This window comes from Hipposideros armiger, unplaced genomic scaffold, assembly GCF_001890085.2.
Source record: "Hipposideros armiger isolate ML-2016 unplaced genomic scaffold, ASM189008v1 scaffold_790, whole genome shotgun sequence".
Taxonomy (NCBI): domain Eukaryota; kingdom Metazoa; phylum Chordata; class Mammalia; order Chiroptera; family Hipposideridae; genus Hipposideros; species Hipposideros armiger.
Window position 1 is genome coordinate 330,978 of NW_017732140.1, and position 16,548 is coordinate 347,525.

The 16,548-nt window shown below is 48.4% G+C and overlaps 1 protein-coding gene across 6 annotated transcripts in view; it reads left to right on the top strand.

Annotated features, from left to right (window-relative positions):
• The first annotated feature begins 6,750 nt into the window (after positions 1 to 6,750).
• Positions 6,751 to 16,548, top strand: part of KIAA0232 (KIAA0232 ortholog) — a 78,851-nt gene continuing 69,053 nt past the window's right edge. For 4 of the 6 annotated variants that reach the window (XM_019628434.1, XM_019628438.1, XM_019628440.1 and 1 more), the window contains exon 1: positions 6,751 to 6,919. The gene's annotated coding sequence lies outside the window, so the exon portion shown is untranslated. Of the gene's footprint in view, positions 6,920 to 14,586; positions 14,770 to 16,548 lie in introns of all 6 variants that reach the window. The other 2 variants (XM_019628435.1, XM_019628437.1) reach the window with 1 other exon arrangement.

Genomic DNA, 16,548 nt, shown 5'->3' on the forward strand with positions numbered 1-16,548 from the left:
ATATGTATAAACTTCCCGGAGGGCAATTCCAAGTGCAGCAAGAGTTCTATGCTCATTCTTTGTGCAAGGCGTGTATTACCAACCCTCTGAACCTGAGGCTCAGTGGCCACCCGATGTCAGGCAACTTCAGCCAAAGTCTGGCTCTTGACCTTGCATAAACTTGCAACTTCACTTGGATCTGAGATATAGTTAGAAGTCAAGGGCAGAGGGCCACCAAAAGGGTCTTCCTCTTTCTCTCTCCTTCAGAGGTTCTAAAAGAGACACAGACCAATGACTTTGCAAGAGAGGAGGCAGGAGCCCCAAGAGAGAGCGTAACTCGCCCGGGGTTACCCAGTAAGCGAGTCCTCAGATGGTCAGGGGCTAACTCCTAAACTTCCTCGTGGGCATTTCTGGACTGAGATCTGACCTGGCACCCGAGACTGCAAATACCTCCAGAGCCGAGGACTCATCGCATGTGCTCAATCCAAACTTGATGACTAGGTGAACGAATTATTCCACAGCACACTGGCCACAGATTCACATGTGCCATCAGCACTATGAATAAATGACAAACTCTTTGCCATAGCCTACAAGGCCTGCCTTGGTCTGCGCTCTGTACACACACCACCACCACCACCACCACCCCTTTCCAATGTTATCTGAATTCTCTAGCTATGCCAAAACTGCTTTCAGCTCCTCAGTGCACTAGGACCTTTCCTGCCTCAGGACCTTTGCATGATCAGGAAGGGAGTCCTTTTCTTTCTTCAGGACGCAAACTGAAGATCATTTCCTCAGAGAAGCCTTTTGCTGACACCATAGCTAAGCAGATTCCCCTTGTTTGTTTCTTCTTGTGGCATTTCTCACAGTTGGTAATGATACATTTAAAAATGTTATAGTCAGCTTCCATCCTTAGATTGTAGGTTCCGTGGAGCCATGCTTGTTTTATTTTCCAGTGCCTACCAAGAGTCCGACAGTGCCTGTCGGATGGTGCTCAGAAAAGGTTTGCTGAATGAATGGATGGAAGGGTGGAAGGAAAGAAACCTAGATTTGGGGTTGACAGCGACCTGGTTTGATGCCTGGCTCTAGCGTGTACCCAGCTGAACTGTGAACTTGGGAAAATCGCTTCAATTCTCTGAGCCTTAGTTTCCCAATCTATAAGACAAAGATAATAGTCCCTCCCTTCTTTGGAGGACTGAATGAAATAGTGTGTGTAGCAGACAAGGCCAAGAACATGAGAGGTGTTATTCCTCCAAAGTAGGTATGTTGAAGCCCTAACCCCCAGTACCTCAGTGGCCTTACTTGGAAACAGAGTTGCAGCTGTACCTAGTTAAGATGAGGCCATACTGGAGTAGGATGGGCCCTAATCCTATGTGACTGGTGGCCTTATAAGAAAAAGAGAGAAGTGGAAAAGATGGCCATGTGACAGTGGGAGCAGAGATTGGAGTGACGCCTCTGTAAGCCATGGAACATGAGGGACAGCTGGCGGACGACAGAAGCTGGGAGCGGCGAGGCAGAATCCCCCCCCAGACTCAGAGGGAGCGCACCTTCTTGGCACCCTGATCTCGGACTTCCAGCCCCATTGCTGGAGACAACACATTTCTGTTAAGCCACCTAGTTTGGGGTCCATTTTACAGCAGCCCTAGGAAACTGATAAAGTAGGTACCCAACAAACATGAGGTTCAGTGAGCCTTCCTTACGTTTGGGTTCCAACATAGTTCTCTATTTATGTCCATGTAGTCCCCAGGAGACAGTGTGACCCAAAAAGGGTCTGTGTGCTATTCATCCCAGTCTCCAGCGGGCAGCACAGTACTGGCCCGTGAGTGCTTGAGATGTGTGCGCCAAGCCAGTGCCCTTATTTGAGCCCTGCGCGCTTAGTGGGGGGAAGAAAAGGGCCCGTTTCCTGTCACCCTTGCCTGGCTGGGAAAACTTTTCTGGCCCAAGATGTGGAGGAAAGTGGAGAGGCCCTGGGTCCGCCCCAGGTTTCCCCGTGGTGAGAACTTCTTCTCTGAACCGTGTTTTCTCCTATGCCTTTCAGGGGCCTTCCTTTGACGGAGAAGAAGGGATGACCACCTTCCAGCTCACCTGCTCCAGACCTTCAGATAGCACCTGGCTGGAACATCTCCTACCAAAGGCCAGGCTGCTGACCAGCGGCTGGTGGGCTATGCTCACAATTTAATACCTTGATTAGAAATCACTTCCAAGCCCTGTGCATGCCAGTCGCCCAGACGCAGGGCACCCCTGGGTATGGAAGAGCAAACCCAGTGCAGACAAAGCCTCGCGAATTGTTTCGTATCATTGATAATGACCGGCCCTCAGGGCTGAGGCTAGGAGGTCTGGAGGAAGGTGTGGTCAGCGTCCAGCCTTCAGTTCAGGCTCCTGCAGAAATGTCAGCCTTGCTTGCACACCTCCCTTGCCCAGTTTCACAAGGTGGGGGGATTCCCTAAATGTAGAAAGGGGCTTCATATCCTGGGCAGCCAAATCCAGAGATTAGTGTTGGCTACCGGAGGGAGCTCTGGTTGTTTCTATTTTAGAGCTATGGAAGCCAGACCAGAGACAGGAAGTAACTTGCTCAAGGTTGCACAACAGCCAAGCAGCAGCACTGGATTCTCACCCAGGCTGTCTGACCTCAGAGCCTGACAGCAAGGTCATTTCTGAAGCTGTGCATGAGGACTCTAGCTCAGCAGCTGGGGAGAGGACAATGGCAGACAACAGTGACCAGTGAAGGGGCACTGATTGTGTGGGGAAGGCTATGGGTCAGCTGTGGACACGCTGGGGTGGGGGTCCCACCAGCAAGGTGGACAAGGGCAGGAGGCAGGTCTGAGATCTCAGAGAAAGGTCAGAGCCAGGAGGGAGTTATAGGTATCCTACCATCTCCATGTGAATGCAGGCTACGGAGTGGACAGAGCTGCCCCAGGACCATGGTACCAGGTGAAAGGGCAGAGCCAGGACGGATAGAGGAAGAGGAGGACCAGAGACGGGCAGGGTAGGAGCCATGTAAGGAGGTCCAGCATTTATTGTTTACTGTGTGCCGAGCACTGCTCTGACCCTGTGTGTGGATTCCCTTATCCACTCACAACAACCCTCTCAGGCAGATGCTATTATTATGACGTCACTTACAGGTGAGGAAACAGGATAAATCGCTTACCCATGCCAGCAAGTTAAGTGGTGTTGAGTTTTCTGTGGATTGGGGTGGAGGAGTGGGAATGGGGGAAAAGCCATCAGCCCTTGGAACACATTTGAAAGAATAATGATGAGACTTGACATTTATATGGCATCTTAGAGTCCGGGGAGGATACCACACCTCTGATGTTGTTTCGCCCTGAATACACTGACAGACCAGGACAGTGCCAGTATCCCTCCATCATTTCATATACTAGGAAGCCCTGTGAAGGTCAGTGAGCTCCTCAAGGTCATACCGTGAGGCTGTGTCAGAGACTTGACCTCCGCTCTTCACATGCTAGAATGGTATTTACCACTCCTAAGAATGCAGGGCCACTGAGAGGAGGGACAGTCAGGGGGCTGCAGGCCTGGGGGAACGAAGAGAAGAGGCGAGAAGGAAAGCCAGTCGAGCACCTTGACTGACAGCATCCAAGCAGATGAATGGTTAGAATCCTAAATGAGGGCGTTGGTCCCCTGGGGAGGCAATGGAGCGCTTCTCTGGTGGGGCTCGTATCTGGGCATCATTCATTTAAAAGCTGACTCAGGATGGATATTAATGAAACAGTGTAGCACAGTGGCAAGCGCAGGGCTACAATCAAATCCTGTGGCTTGCCTCCTAGTAAGTAGCAGCATGGCCTGGGGCAAGCCACCTAACCACCCCAGAGCCTCTGAGTCTCTTAACTGCAAATGGGGATAACTTCCCCCCTGCTGACTATTTCAAGGGGGGGGGGTGAAGTGGGGGGGGTGGGAACTGATGTGAGTAAAGCACAGGGATTGCAGCTGCAAGTCAATAAACAGGAGCTGGTATTATTTGTTGGACGACAGCTGAGGTTTGCACATATACTTTTATTTTTCAAAGCAGACAATTTTTTTAGAGCAGTTTAAAGTTCAAAAAATTGAGCAGAAAGTACAGAGTTCCCATATTCCTCCTGCCCACCCACACATAACCTCCCCCTTTTATCAAAGTGCAGTTTCATTGAAATTTTGTTCCCCAAGTTCACACAAAAGAAAGAAAGAAAGAAAGAAGCTGAGACTTTGAGCGGTTTCTGCCTAAATTCCTTGCTGTGCATATGGGGAAACTGAGGCCCAGAAAGGGAGATTATGTACGCAAGGTCACAGAGCCAAGGAGACCTGGCCCCTGCTTTCTAACTGCCCGTCAGCGTGTGTATCACAAAGCATCCCAGAGTCAGCCTCAGCCCCCTGATGTTCACCACCCACGCACGTGGTCGCAAAACCACTGCCCTAGCTGGCATCGGCCGGAACCCTTGCTGGCATCCAGACCATCCAAGTCAGAGGGCACTGGGAGTTGTCATATTACCCCTCTCGCTGCCTCACCCGCCCTCCTGCAGGGGTTAAAGAGCCCTGGTAGGTGGTTCTGAGCCTGGGGAAATAAAACGAATAATCGCGGACATACCCAGAGACCAAGATGGTTTCTTATTAGAAAACCCTGAAGTGGAACTTCTCTGCTTCCACACCAATTGTGCTTTAACGCCAAAGTCCTCTGGCCTCCTTTGCATTCCCTAGGGGTCTTACCAGTCATATCTTAAAATACAACCAAGATCATTCCAGAGAGTGAAAGAACTGTGAATATAGAACAAAACAGGGTGGTGGCATTACGACTAGGAAGGTTAGCTAAACTGGGGATCAGAGAAAGTGTTTCTGAGTAGGTGACATTGTAGCTGAGCCTTGTATAAGAAGGAGCCAGCTACGCAAAAATCTGGGGAGAGGGTTCCTTCAACAGGTATCAGTAAGCGCAAAGGCTCTGAGGCTGGGGTCAGCCAACCTTCCAGGACTTTTATCAAAGCAAGCAATATGAAGGACCGGGGCTATTTTGTTAAGGAAACAAAGTAACCAAAAGACTTTCATTTTCTAATCTGTAATCTTCCCCCACCAACTCCAAATCCTCCTAATCCTAGTTAGTTCCTACTCAGTTTCAATACCTCTTCTTCCAAGATGTCCTCTGGTTCCATGAGTTTGTGGTTTATAGAAACTGGTCTGTGGCAAAATGAGAAAAATAAGGTCAGTAATCTCTCTCTCTCTCTTTGGCTATAAAGTTGCCAACTGTTTCTTTTCTTCTGAGACATCTGAGATATATTATTACTATTTCACAAAATGATGAGTGTTGGTAACAGCAATGTTACCAATGTGGCAAAAATTAAAAGTAGACCTTTGCAAATCCCCTATATTGCGGGGGAGGGTTACTATGTCTGTGAAATCCTGGGTCTGGGGGCGCCTGGGAACTAGACTTGGAAGCTCCATTAGCTGCCCCTCCTTTGCTCCCAGATCCCCCTGGATTTCCCACACCCTTTTATCTCCTCCCTCCTTTTTCTGAGTTTGATCTACAGGAGGGAAGGGCCACCCCTGCCTGGCATTGAGCCAGACTCACAACAGGTGCTCAAAAGATACTAACTGAATGAATGCACTGTGATTCACAATGTGTTCAACTGAGATGAACGCTGAGAATAAAATGGCGAGCAAGCTGATGAGGAGAGAGCTGTAAAAAAAGACCCCAGACCTCAGAGCCAGGAGCCGGGGTTCAAATCCTGCCTCCTGCAAGAGGCAGGGTGACTTCCTGGAATCAGAAGAACTTACCCACTCACCACAAGGCTTAGGTGAAATCACTTACTATCTCTAAGCCTCAGCTTCCTCACCTGTGAAATGGGGATGATAATGCCTGGATCCAGAATTCTTCTGAAGAACAAAAGAAACGTTTGCAGAAAGCCACTTTGTAAGTAGTGTAAATGGTAGTTCTCTCTGGTCGGTCCTTCCAGCTCCCAGCACGTGGTGTCCGGTTGGCCCCTTCCCAACCTGTGCTTCTGCTTCTCCTAAGAGCCTGTGAGCTGGTGGGGGAAATCTGCTTGCCAAGTTCTGAACAGAAAACTCATTGCCTGGCACGCAGTGGGTGCTCAATAAATAAATCAGTGGACAATGACCCCAGGTAGGTCACCCCCCTCTCCACCCCCCTTCCTCTCTGTAAGCAGGTAATCTCCAGGCTCCTTCCTCTCTGGTGCCTATCAGACTTGATTTCCTTTTATTAGGACAGGCCTAGGAATCACATTTAGGGAAGGTGGGTGTGTGAAAAAGAGGCTGATTAAAAGGTTAGTGCACATTTTTGGTTCCCACTTCCGAATCTTCCAGAATTTATTTTTGCCAACTTAATAAAAAGAGCCATGTCACATTTCTTTAGCTTGCCTTCCGGGTTTCTTTCTTTCTTTCTTTTTTTAAATTAAAGTCTTTATTTTAAACCGCCCACTCCAGCCATCCCAGGACGCAGCAAGGAGGGGGCACAGACAGGTGGCGCGCGTACCCCGGAATCGGGCGCAAGTCGAGTCCCACTCCTTGGGCGGGGGCTGGGGAGGGCTGGAGCGGCAGCAGAGTTTAGGGGGTTTTGCAACAAGCAGCAGCCCCCATGCGCCCCTCCGTGGGGGGCGTCTCTCCGCACACTGGGTGGGCTCCCGCTTCCAGCCCTCCCTCCCTCCAGCGCCCGCGGCCCGGCGACCGGCCGGAGGGGCGGGGCCAGGGCGGGGCGGCCGGCGCTGATGTAATCCCGGCGCCTGGGCGGAAGGATATGAAACGCGCCCGGCTGGCGGGGCACTGAGGCCAGTTGCCGGGTAACGGAGCGGAGCGGCCGCGGCGCGCCGCCTCCCGCCCTCCGCGAGTGGCGCCGGAGCCGCCGCCGCTTTACGTAAGGCGCAGGCCAGGGCCGCCCGGCGCTCGGCAGCCGCTCGGAGCCCTCGGAGCGAGAGGAGGCGCCGCCGCCGGCCGTCGCGCCGCTCGGCAGGTACCGCGGGGGGCTGGGGCGGGCGGGCGGCGGCCCTTCGGCCAAGCGGGCGCGGGCCGGGCAGGCCACCGCCGCTGAGGGGCTCGGGGCCGACCTGAGGGTGGCCGGCCGCCCCGCGGGCCGTGCGCTCTGCAGGAAGCCCTGGCCGGCCCCGGCGGGCTGCGGGCTGCGGGCTTGGGGACCCCCGCCTCGGGTCTGGCTTGCGGCCGCGCTCCGGGCGCTGGTCGAGCGGGCGGCGGACGATGAGTCCGCACAATGGGCCGGTGTCGCCGCGCAGGGAGCGGCTCTTTGGGGGTAGGCGAGGCGGCGGCCGGACGTGGGACCGGGGAGCGGCGCCCCGAGCGGGCGGCGGCGAGACTCCCGGTGTGGCCGGCCAGCCGGCCGGCGGGTGGGCGCTCGCTGCGCTGCCCCCTCCCCTCCAGCATTGTCCTTTAGGGGCCCGGGAAGGGAAACCGCCGGCGGGGGAGGGGCCGAGCGGGGCGGGGCAGTCACTGACTGACGGGTGCGCGGGCCTGTGGCGCGGCGGGCGCGGGGTGTGGCCTGGCGGGCGGGGGCGGGGCCTGGCGCGCACGGGGTGGGGGCGGTGCAAGGTTTGGAGAAGGTTACGGCCGCCTGCGGGAGTGACGGGCTCACAAAGTCACCCGCCGCCGCGGCTCTGGAGGACCTGAGTCCGCTGGCCCCAAAGGGCACGCGTCCGCGGCGGCCTCTAGGAGCTCTCCGATCCTCTCGGCTGGAGAAACGCGGGTTGCTGCGTGTGAAATGCTGCGTGCTGTCCCAGGATTTAGCGTGCAGCCGGCGGTGCGCACATGACAGGGCCTGCACGCTCTTGGGAGCCGACCCCCAAATCGTGGCCCGACCCAGTTTTGGTTTCTCTTTCGCCACCTCTCAGTTTTTGTCCTCCATAGGGAAGCTATAGAGACTTAACCTTGTAGAAAGTACTATAGACGATTAAGCGGGGAGCGGGGCATGTGGTTCGTTGGAATGATTTAACCAAATGCGCTTCCTTCTAACAATTAATTACCTGACTTGGATACTTGGATCTACGTTGGATGCTTTGTCGAAGTTCCTGAGAACGGGTTTTACATCTTTGGGTCTTTTTTAAACAAACAAACAAAAAACGGTGGTAGAAGATTGGTGAGGGGGTGGGGGCAAGCAGTTTTGATATTCGGTGATACTGTAGATAAAACTACATGCTCAACTCCGCCCCCCCCCCCAGCTGCATTTCTTCTGTGTAAGTCCTGTGCCAGGCAGAACATCTTGACCATTTCATAGACTTTGAATTTAAAGGGGGAAAACAATCTACCACTCTGCATCTTGAAGGTTAGATATTATCTCATGTTACTTTGGGTGGATCCATTCTTAAATGGGTCTCAATCTTTATGCCGTTCCTTTGTGACAAACTCTGTTTCTGAAATTGTGCCTTTGCATACCTATAGGTAAGCTCCTTGCAATCACTGCTTACTAATTCTAGATTCAATTGCTGTACCTGCTAAATAATGAATTTTTAATAATTTAATAAAAAGTAGTTTACCACTTCAGTTTGGGCACATGTATAATGGTTTTTACATAAGCCTATTTCATCAATGAAACGCCAGTTTGGCCACTGGAACTTTGAATGGAGGGAATACTACTCTCTTAAATTCCATAGCAAGTGGAATTAGAGGTCCAGGTTTTTTTAAAAAAGAAAAGTTACAGGTCTTTAACATGAAGTTAACAGAAGGCAGATCTGTAACTATGTTGTGGGTAATTATCTTATTCGTTACACAAGTTGCAAACATTTAGGAACATTAAATGGATTGTTTTTAGCACTTCACTGATGATTTTATAGATCACTCTGCTTTTATAGTAGCACTTTTAAAAAGTAATAGGATTAAAAAAAATTTTTTTTGCCCAGTGTGGAAAAGTCCCGAGCTTGGGTTTTCTCTCCATTGCAGCAGCATTTCTCTTGGAGCAGTTAATGCTCTGAGCCACTTCTTCTGGTCCGTGAAATGGGAACAATGCCGCTGCTTGTCTCAGGATGGTTGGGATGATCAAGTGCAGGGAGATGTGAAATAATCCCAGCAACAGGCAACCCCTTTAAGATATTTAATTAGTACCAGTGTGTCAAAGCTTCAGATTCCTTTCCCGGCTTAAAGCTTAGTCATCGGGCTCCTCCCACCCCTTCCTGTCCACACTTTGCCTGGCTGCCAGAGTCATCTTTCTGAAACATAGATCAGATCTTGCCAGTCTCTGGCTCAGAGAGCTTCTAAGACTGCCTGTATGGAGACTGGAATCTGGGCCCACCAGCTTCACATTCAAGGCCCCTCATAGCCCGGCCCCGTCACCTCTGAACTTGACCTGTGCTCTGCCTCACCTTTCCACACTGCCCCGCTCAACAGGACCACTCTTGGTTCTCTGAACATATCAAGCTTCATCCCTTCTTTGCTTCTGTCTTTCTCTCCGATTGGTATGCCCTGTCTCACTCCCATCCCCTTCAGTTTCTAAAAGTCCACATCTGATTTTATATCCTGGATCCCTTTGGAAATCCTGTCAAAATGAGTTATTAATTTCTGCATTCAGAATCCTCTATTTTGACTTTCATTATTGCCTATATTATGTTGTATTGTGTATGTTAACTCTGGCTGTGGTGACCATGTCCTTGTTTTACCCCCAGCTCCTTGCTCAGGGGTTTAAACATGAAAGTGTTCAAGCGTTTGTTAAATAAAGGCAAAGTCTGTAATCCTCCTTACGCAGTATATCATTATGAAGTGCTTTAATAGCAAACGTCGGAGTACCAGCCACAACATCCGAAATGCAGGTTTGCTATATTGAAGGTAGTTAATACTCAGAATGTTTCTTTTCAGTTATTTCTGGCCTCTCACATGATACCAAGTGGTATCTTTGTACAGAGGACAAACCTCCAGCTCCCCCATCTGCCTTAACTCTGAGGATCCGTGAGCCTGCACTACTGCTGCCACGGCATTGAACCCTGTCTCTTGGGTAGAGGGAACCAGAGCACAAGCTTTAAAATATTCCTTACCTTCGGGATGTGATTGCACTCCCAGCAGATTACATGCTTTTTTGATTAAAATGGGTTTTTTAATAAGATTAATTATAGTCATTAAAAAGTAACTTGCTTTTGGAGGGGCTTCCGTAAAGAACATGGGAGCTGGACTTGAAAGACGCAGGGTGGTGTCTTGGCTATCCCTCACCCCCTGGGTCACCGTGGGCAGGTTGGTTAAATCTCTCTTGGACTTTAGTTTCTTTATCCCGTGAAATGAGAACAGCCTTGTCTGTGCTATTTTTGCTTGTAGTGTCACTTAAAGTGGTTATACTTTGTGCACTGCATGTCCTCATTCAGATACAAGGTAATAAGACGTCTAACTTCACAGCACATTCGTCCTCCTCATTACTCAGGCCGGAAACTTTTTGAGTCTTCCCTTTCTAGCCCAGATTTTGACCAGGCCTGCCTGCATGTGGCTTCTCCTTAGGGTTCTGCCCCTGACCCCGCAGGCTGCTGTCCTTGTGTTGATTGTCACTGCAGCCTGCGGACGACGGGCCTCCCTTTTCTCTAGCCTCTCTGGTCCCCTCCTGTGTTCTGTCACCAGAACTATGTAATAGGGAAATCAAATCAGATACCCTCCCCCAAGTATACATCGGAGGTTCTCATCAGCATTTCCCCGCATCCCAGCACACCTGAGGGATGACCTAGTTCTCTCGGTAGGCTCACTCGTGCAATGATTTTCACCTTGCAGGCACCACAGCTTGGTGTTGAAAGGGTTAGGAAATCATCCCACGTCCTATGCCATCTGGCCTCATTCTGACCTTTAGCTTCATATTTTACTGCATCTCTGTGGTCACCTTGTGTTTCACCTCCAGGCCTCTGGCCCCTTTCATGGTTGTCCAATTCCTTTATTCTGGAATGTCCTTTCTGCCTTTTTCTTCCTATCAAACTCCTTAATACTGAATGTTTGGCTTAAATGCTTTCTCTTCTGTGAAAGAAGCTTCCCCTGATTTTCAGAATTAACTCCTCATTGTTCTTCTATACGGTGCTAGACTGCTTCCTCCACTAAGCTATTTTTACCTTTTGACTTTTTCGCTTATTCTTTACATGGAGATCTTTCCTGGACTATAAACTCCTTGAGGGGAGAGAGGAAAATCTTACTGTTGCTGATTCCTTCTCGAGTGCGGTGTAGTCTTTTCCTTTTACACAGTGCTTATTTACTAGGTGTTAGACTGAATTACCTCAGGGGCTGTAGTCCCTGATTCTAGCGGGGGAGCAGGGTTGGAGTGGCTTTATATGAGAGCTCATGCATCCGTTCACATGACCCACTCAGAACAGGGCCCAGCATGTAGAAAGTGGCAGCTTTTAGCTGTTAGTTGGAGCAGGTATAGAGAACACTAGTGGTTGGGTAAGTTGATTGATTATACAGCTTATGCTGGTTTAATAACACTGTTCATGGATTTATTTCCGGTGCTTGTGTGTAAAGAAATAAGTCATCTGCCCCCCTCTCACTGCACCTCTGTTCTTTTAGTAGTTTTGAGAATAAGCAGAAAAATGAGTATTTGGCTGGGGAGGGCTTTTGCACAAGCAGATTCATGACGGTGGTCCTAATTATTGGGTTGTTGGAAAAGTCATGATGCATTTTTGCAACGAAAACCAGAAAAAATACGTCATGATTTTTCCGACAACCCAATATTCTGAAGACAGGCACGCCTGTCTGTTGGTGATCCACATTTTCTGCATGTGGCTTCAGAAAGTCGGTGGAAAATGGAAATTGTCAGATTTTACACACTATTATTTTTCAGTAAAGCAAAATTTTTCATTTTAATTTTATATCTTGAAGTTATTCATTAAGCAATAGAATCTCTTCCTATTTAGTATTTGGAATGACTGTTGACATTGAAGTTCTGTTTTTGACGTCATCTCCGAGGCCTTTCCCTGTATGAGGCTTCTCCATAGCCCTGTCTCTTCTTTGCTCTGTCAGCAGCGTACCCCTGGATGGATAGGGAGAAACTAGGTGAGGAAAGCCAGTTATAATTTGGAAACTAATTAAATATATAGTTACTATTTTTAAGTTTATATGCATTACTGATTAACAAGGTGTACCCAGAAACTTTTAAAAGTGCTATCTGTTGATCCTAAAATAATATGGAATTCCCTGCCTGCAGCAACATAAGACTATATCGATTGCTGCATTGGCATACATTGACTATGTTTATGATTATGAGCTTTCAAAAAATCATTGGAAATCTATATATTCCTCATAAATTGCTTTTAAAACCTGCCCCAAAGCATTGGGCTGATAGGGTTATCCCAGTGAATGAACTAGTATCTGTATTAGAAATAAAGGCAGTAGAGCAGCTAGAAAATTAACAGTTGCAAAAATGCTTGAGAATGTGTTGTATGTATGTTTGTAGAGTGATGAAGGAATGTGAGTCCTGTGGATACAGGTCGTGCGTGGTGTGTGCGCACGTGTGTGTTCCTCTTGTGACCAGAAGTGAGCCTGTGACTGTGCCTCGCGCAGGGGAGTGGGCCCTCCCTCAGAAAATATTGAAATGAAATGAGTCAGTCACCTGTGGAGAAAAAAGGACATGGAGATAAATATAAGTGTAAAGAAATATGCCTGGATGCATTTTCAAATTTTGGGAGGTAAATGGTTGTTACCTCAGTAATGGGGGAGGTAGAACATGGGGAGGGATTTATTTTGCTTTCAGCTGGGAGTTTGTCTGTAGCTCAATTACATTTTCCAGAGCACCTTTGGAATCCTAACAGGCTGTTTCAAAATTGTTTGCCCAGTTTGGGGATTTATTCATGCTCTTTAATTTTTTCTTCAGTTACTGGCCTTTTCTTAAGTGTCTGATCAACATTTTGCTTCTTGTTAGCATCTTTCCTGAAGATTTTAATGGAGAGGAAGTTGAAATTGAATAGACACATCTTTGATCCTTTTTTTTTTGTGGTGGTGGTTGCTACTTGACACTGCTTTGTTTGGTTACCACCATAAATGATTGAGTACTGATTGTATTTTTGTTAATATTTTGTTAGTACCATCTAAGGAGTTTCTTGTTTTTTATAAAATGTAAGGCTTGATTTAAAACTTAAAGTATATTTTGTATGATATACCAAAACATTGTTATGAATATAAGTAACTATTTTAAAGCCTATTTATTCTTTGAAAAGTACATGTTAAAAATCTAAAAAAGGAAGTAAAAGTTATAGGATGAAAAGTAAATCTCCTTCACCCCCTTCCCATCCTGTACGCATTTGAAAACCAGTGATAAGTTTCTTGGATGTCACAGAAAAAAAAAATTTATGCCTGTACCTCTAAAAATTGGAGTCATGGTCGAGAGAGTTCTGTGTTTAAACAAACAGTAAACTTTGTGTCTTAGAGTGCTTTTCAAAAATGCCGGCACATACAGATCTATTTCCTGTACAGGTCTGCCTCATGGCCTCCTTGCTTTTATGTAGCAAGTGTTCCGTTGTGTGACGGTGCCAGGCACTTACGTAACTGGTTGACGGGATGGGCGCGTCCATGCTGGTGTTACTGTAACACCGTGCTGCAGTGAGCTTTCTTATACGTGTCTTGGTGAACTTACAGGGTAACTTCCTTATTCTGAGTAGTCTAAAAAAACTGACCAGCAAGTTTCTAACTTCTCTGAATTACCATTGATCATGTTAAAATTTTTCTTGGTGGCTGTATGAGTTTTAATAATTTTAGACATTAGGCTGGGTATTTTTTTTCTCGGAAGTAGTTCAGTGATATAACTTTATATTATTAAGGAAGACAACTTTTTGTATTGCACAGTAAATATTAGACTAATAAAAATTATAAAGGCTCAGGCCCCACCCCGTGAACAGCAAGCTGTAGAGTCCCATGGGGCCCTCACTTGGTTTCATGCTCTGCCGCCGCAGTCTTGATATTCCTAGTAACTTTGAACAAGGGGCCTACATTTTCACTTTGCACTGGACCCTGCAATTATGTGGCCAGTCCTGTAGAGAGTTTAAAGGGGGCACATAAAAGTGAGAGCCGCTCATCCTCACGCCTTCCGGAGTGACTCCCACTAACAATTTACTTTATCCCTGGGAGGCTTTGTAGAATGCATATGTAAACGCATGCAGTCATGCTTGAGGTTTTTTTGAAAAACTGCTAAATTGAAATCCACGCAAAGTCCGTATTTATTTTCTTGAAAAACTTCATAATGATTTAGAATGCTACAAACCTAAAATTTTTTTTAAAGGGGCTCTAAAAACCTTAGCTGTAAGAAGTTGATACTAAACTGCATTTTTAGATTTTGTGTTGGTTTGTTTTTTAAAAAGTGTGCTTTCTCCAAGCTTTAGGGAAATAGCGTTAAGTTTCAGGGTGTTAAGATGCCTACCACTGATGAGATTTCACCTTCTGAGATCTAGTAAATAAATTGTTTGCCCAGTATAGGAATGAAAGTCGTTTATTCATCTGCTCAATGGAACAAGGGATTCAGTAGTGGGTATATAGGATAATTGGGGGGGGGGTGTTATTTCATTAAAAAGTGGTCTGAATTCATGGGGAAGGGGTCAGGGAAAGGATTCTAGAAGTAGCTACAGAAAATGGGTAAGGCAGAACAAGAGCCCACACTTGTTAACAGTTCCTGCATGCCAGGCCTTGTGCTAAGGACCTTAGGTAAACCGTTTCCTTTCACTTTCCTGACAGACAGCCCCTGAAAGAAGCCACCTTCTCTCAGGGTATCATCTTCACTTTCCAAATGGTGAAGCTGTGACTCAGCGGACTCAAGAAAGTTCCCTGAGGTTCCAGATGCTACACGGCTGAGCAGAAGCCCAGGTGTCTGTCCTCACAGCCTGAAGTCCATGTTCTTTCCCTGCCCTCGTCCTAGAGGTGTGTTCATTCCCATCATGTTTGGTGACTGCCTACTCCGTCCTGGGCACAGATGCCCAGGTGATTAGACATGCAGGAGACTTGTTGGGGGGATTTCCTGGGGAGGGAAAGAGGGAGGAAGCGGGAGCACCTAGGAAGACCCTTTGGATTTCCAGGCAGACGTGACTCCCGAAAGGAGAGAGGGGAGGAGGGACGGGCGGGAACAGCCTCAGGCCAGGGTAGTGCTGAGGAAGCTTGGCCAGGCTGATGGGGGGGGTCTGCCTAAGGGGGAGGCCTGGGTCTAGTACCCCTTCCTGATTAGCAATGCTGCGGCAGCCTGAGGGACTGTGGCCAGTTGTCCTTGCTCTGTGACTGGGAGGGTGCCACAGCCAGAGGCTGTTGCTCAGCCTGGCTCCGTCCACACAGCAGGTGCTCATGAGGGGCCATCAGAGCAGGGCACCGCCATGGCAACCCCAGACAGCACTGCTCTGTCCTGGTGGCGGAGGGGAAGACTGGAAATAGGAATAAACGAATGGATACGTGTTTCTGGTGAAAATTCGTGCTAAGAGGGAAAATACAGCAGGAGTTGGAGGTGTTGTGTTGTGTGGGATGGACAGGGAATGGCTCTGACAAGGTGACACTTGCGCTGAGACCTGAAGGAGATAAGGGAGAAAGATGTGGGGACATCCCAGGAGCACAGCATTTCGGGGGGAGGGCAGAGCAAGTGGGGATCCTCACTCTGGACGCATTGTGAAGGTGGAGCTAAGAGGGTTTCAGAGGGATTGGGTATGGGGGCGAGAGGGAGAGAGGCGTCACTACAACGCCGAGCGCTTGGCTGGAGCAGTGGAAACCTGGACTTGTCCTTGACTGACATTGGGAAGGTCATGGCAAGGATGGTGGTGGTGAGAATTCAGTTTTTGGGTTTTTTTTAAGACGTGTTGTAAGTTGAGATGCCAACTGGACACTTAACTGTCTAGTAGCTTGGTGGCTCTAGAATTCTGGGATTATGAGAGAGCAGCAGCGTAGAGATGAAATATGGAGTAATCACTGCAGAGATGGTATCAAATCATGGATGGAGGCCGCCAGGACTGTGCTGTTCAGTAGGGTAGCGACGGGCCCCGTGTGGCTGTAAGTGTCAAATACACACCCGAGTTCAAAGACAGTATGGGAAAAAGAATGTACAAAATGTACAATACCATTCAGAATCTTTTACCTGGAATATATTTGAGTGATAATATTTTGGATATATTACGTTAAAACGCACTGGGTTGTTGGAAAAGTCATGATGCATTTTTGCAATGAAAAACATAGACAAAATATGTCATGATTTTTCCGACAACCGAATATTAAAGTGAATTTCACTTGTTTTTGTTGTTTAATATGGCTACTAGAAATTTTAGTAGCTTACATACGTGTGCCTCACAGTTTGCTCTTGGGTGGCGCTGCTGGAGGAAGTGCCTGTAGGTAGAGAAGCAGTCCAAGGACCTGCCTGGAGCCAGCAGGGAGCTGGAGAAGGCGGGCACAGGGTGGGGTCTGTGGGCAGGTGAGCTTCAGGGAGAACGTGGGTAAAACAGAAGTGGCCGAGTGGCGGGGCTGACCGCGGTGGCCCTGGAGAAGCGAATAAGTCCAGGGATGGTCTGCAGCGCAGGCGCCTCTCCCTGTACTGTTTTTTTTTAAAGATTTTATTGGGGAATTGGGGGAGGTGAACAGACAAGTTGCTGTCCTTTTGTTCTTCAGTCTAGTTGTGGAGGACGTCGCTTCACTGGCCCATGTTGGTATTATCATTGTGCTCTTCCCAGG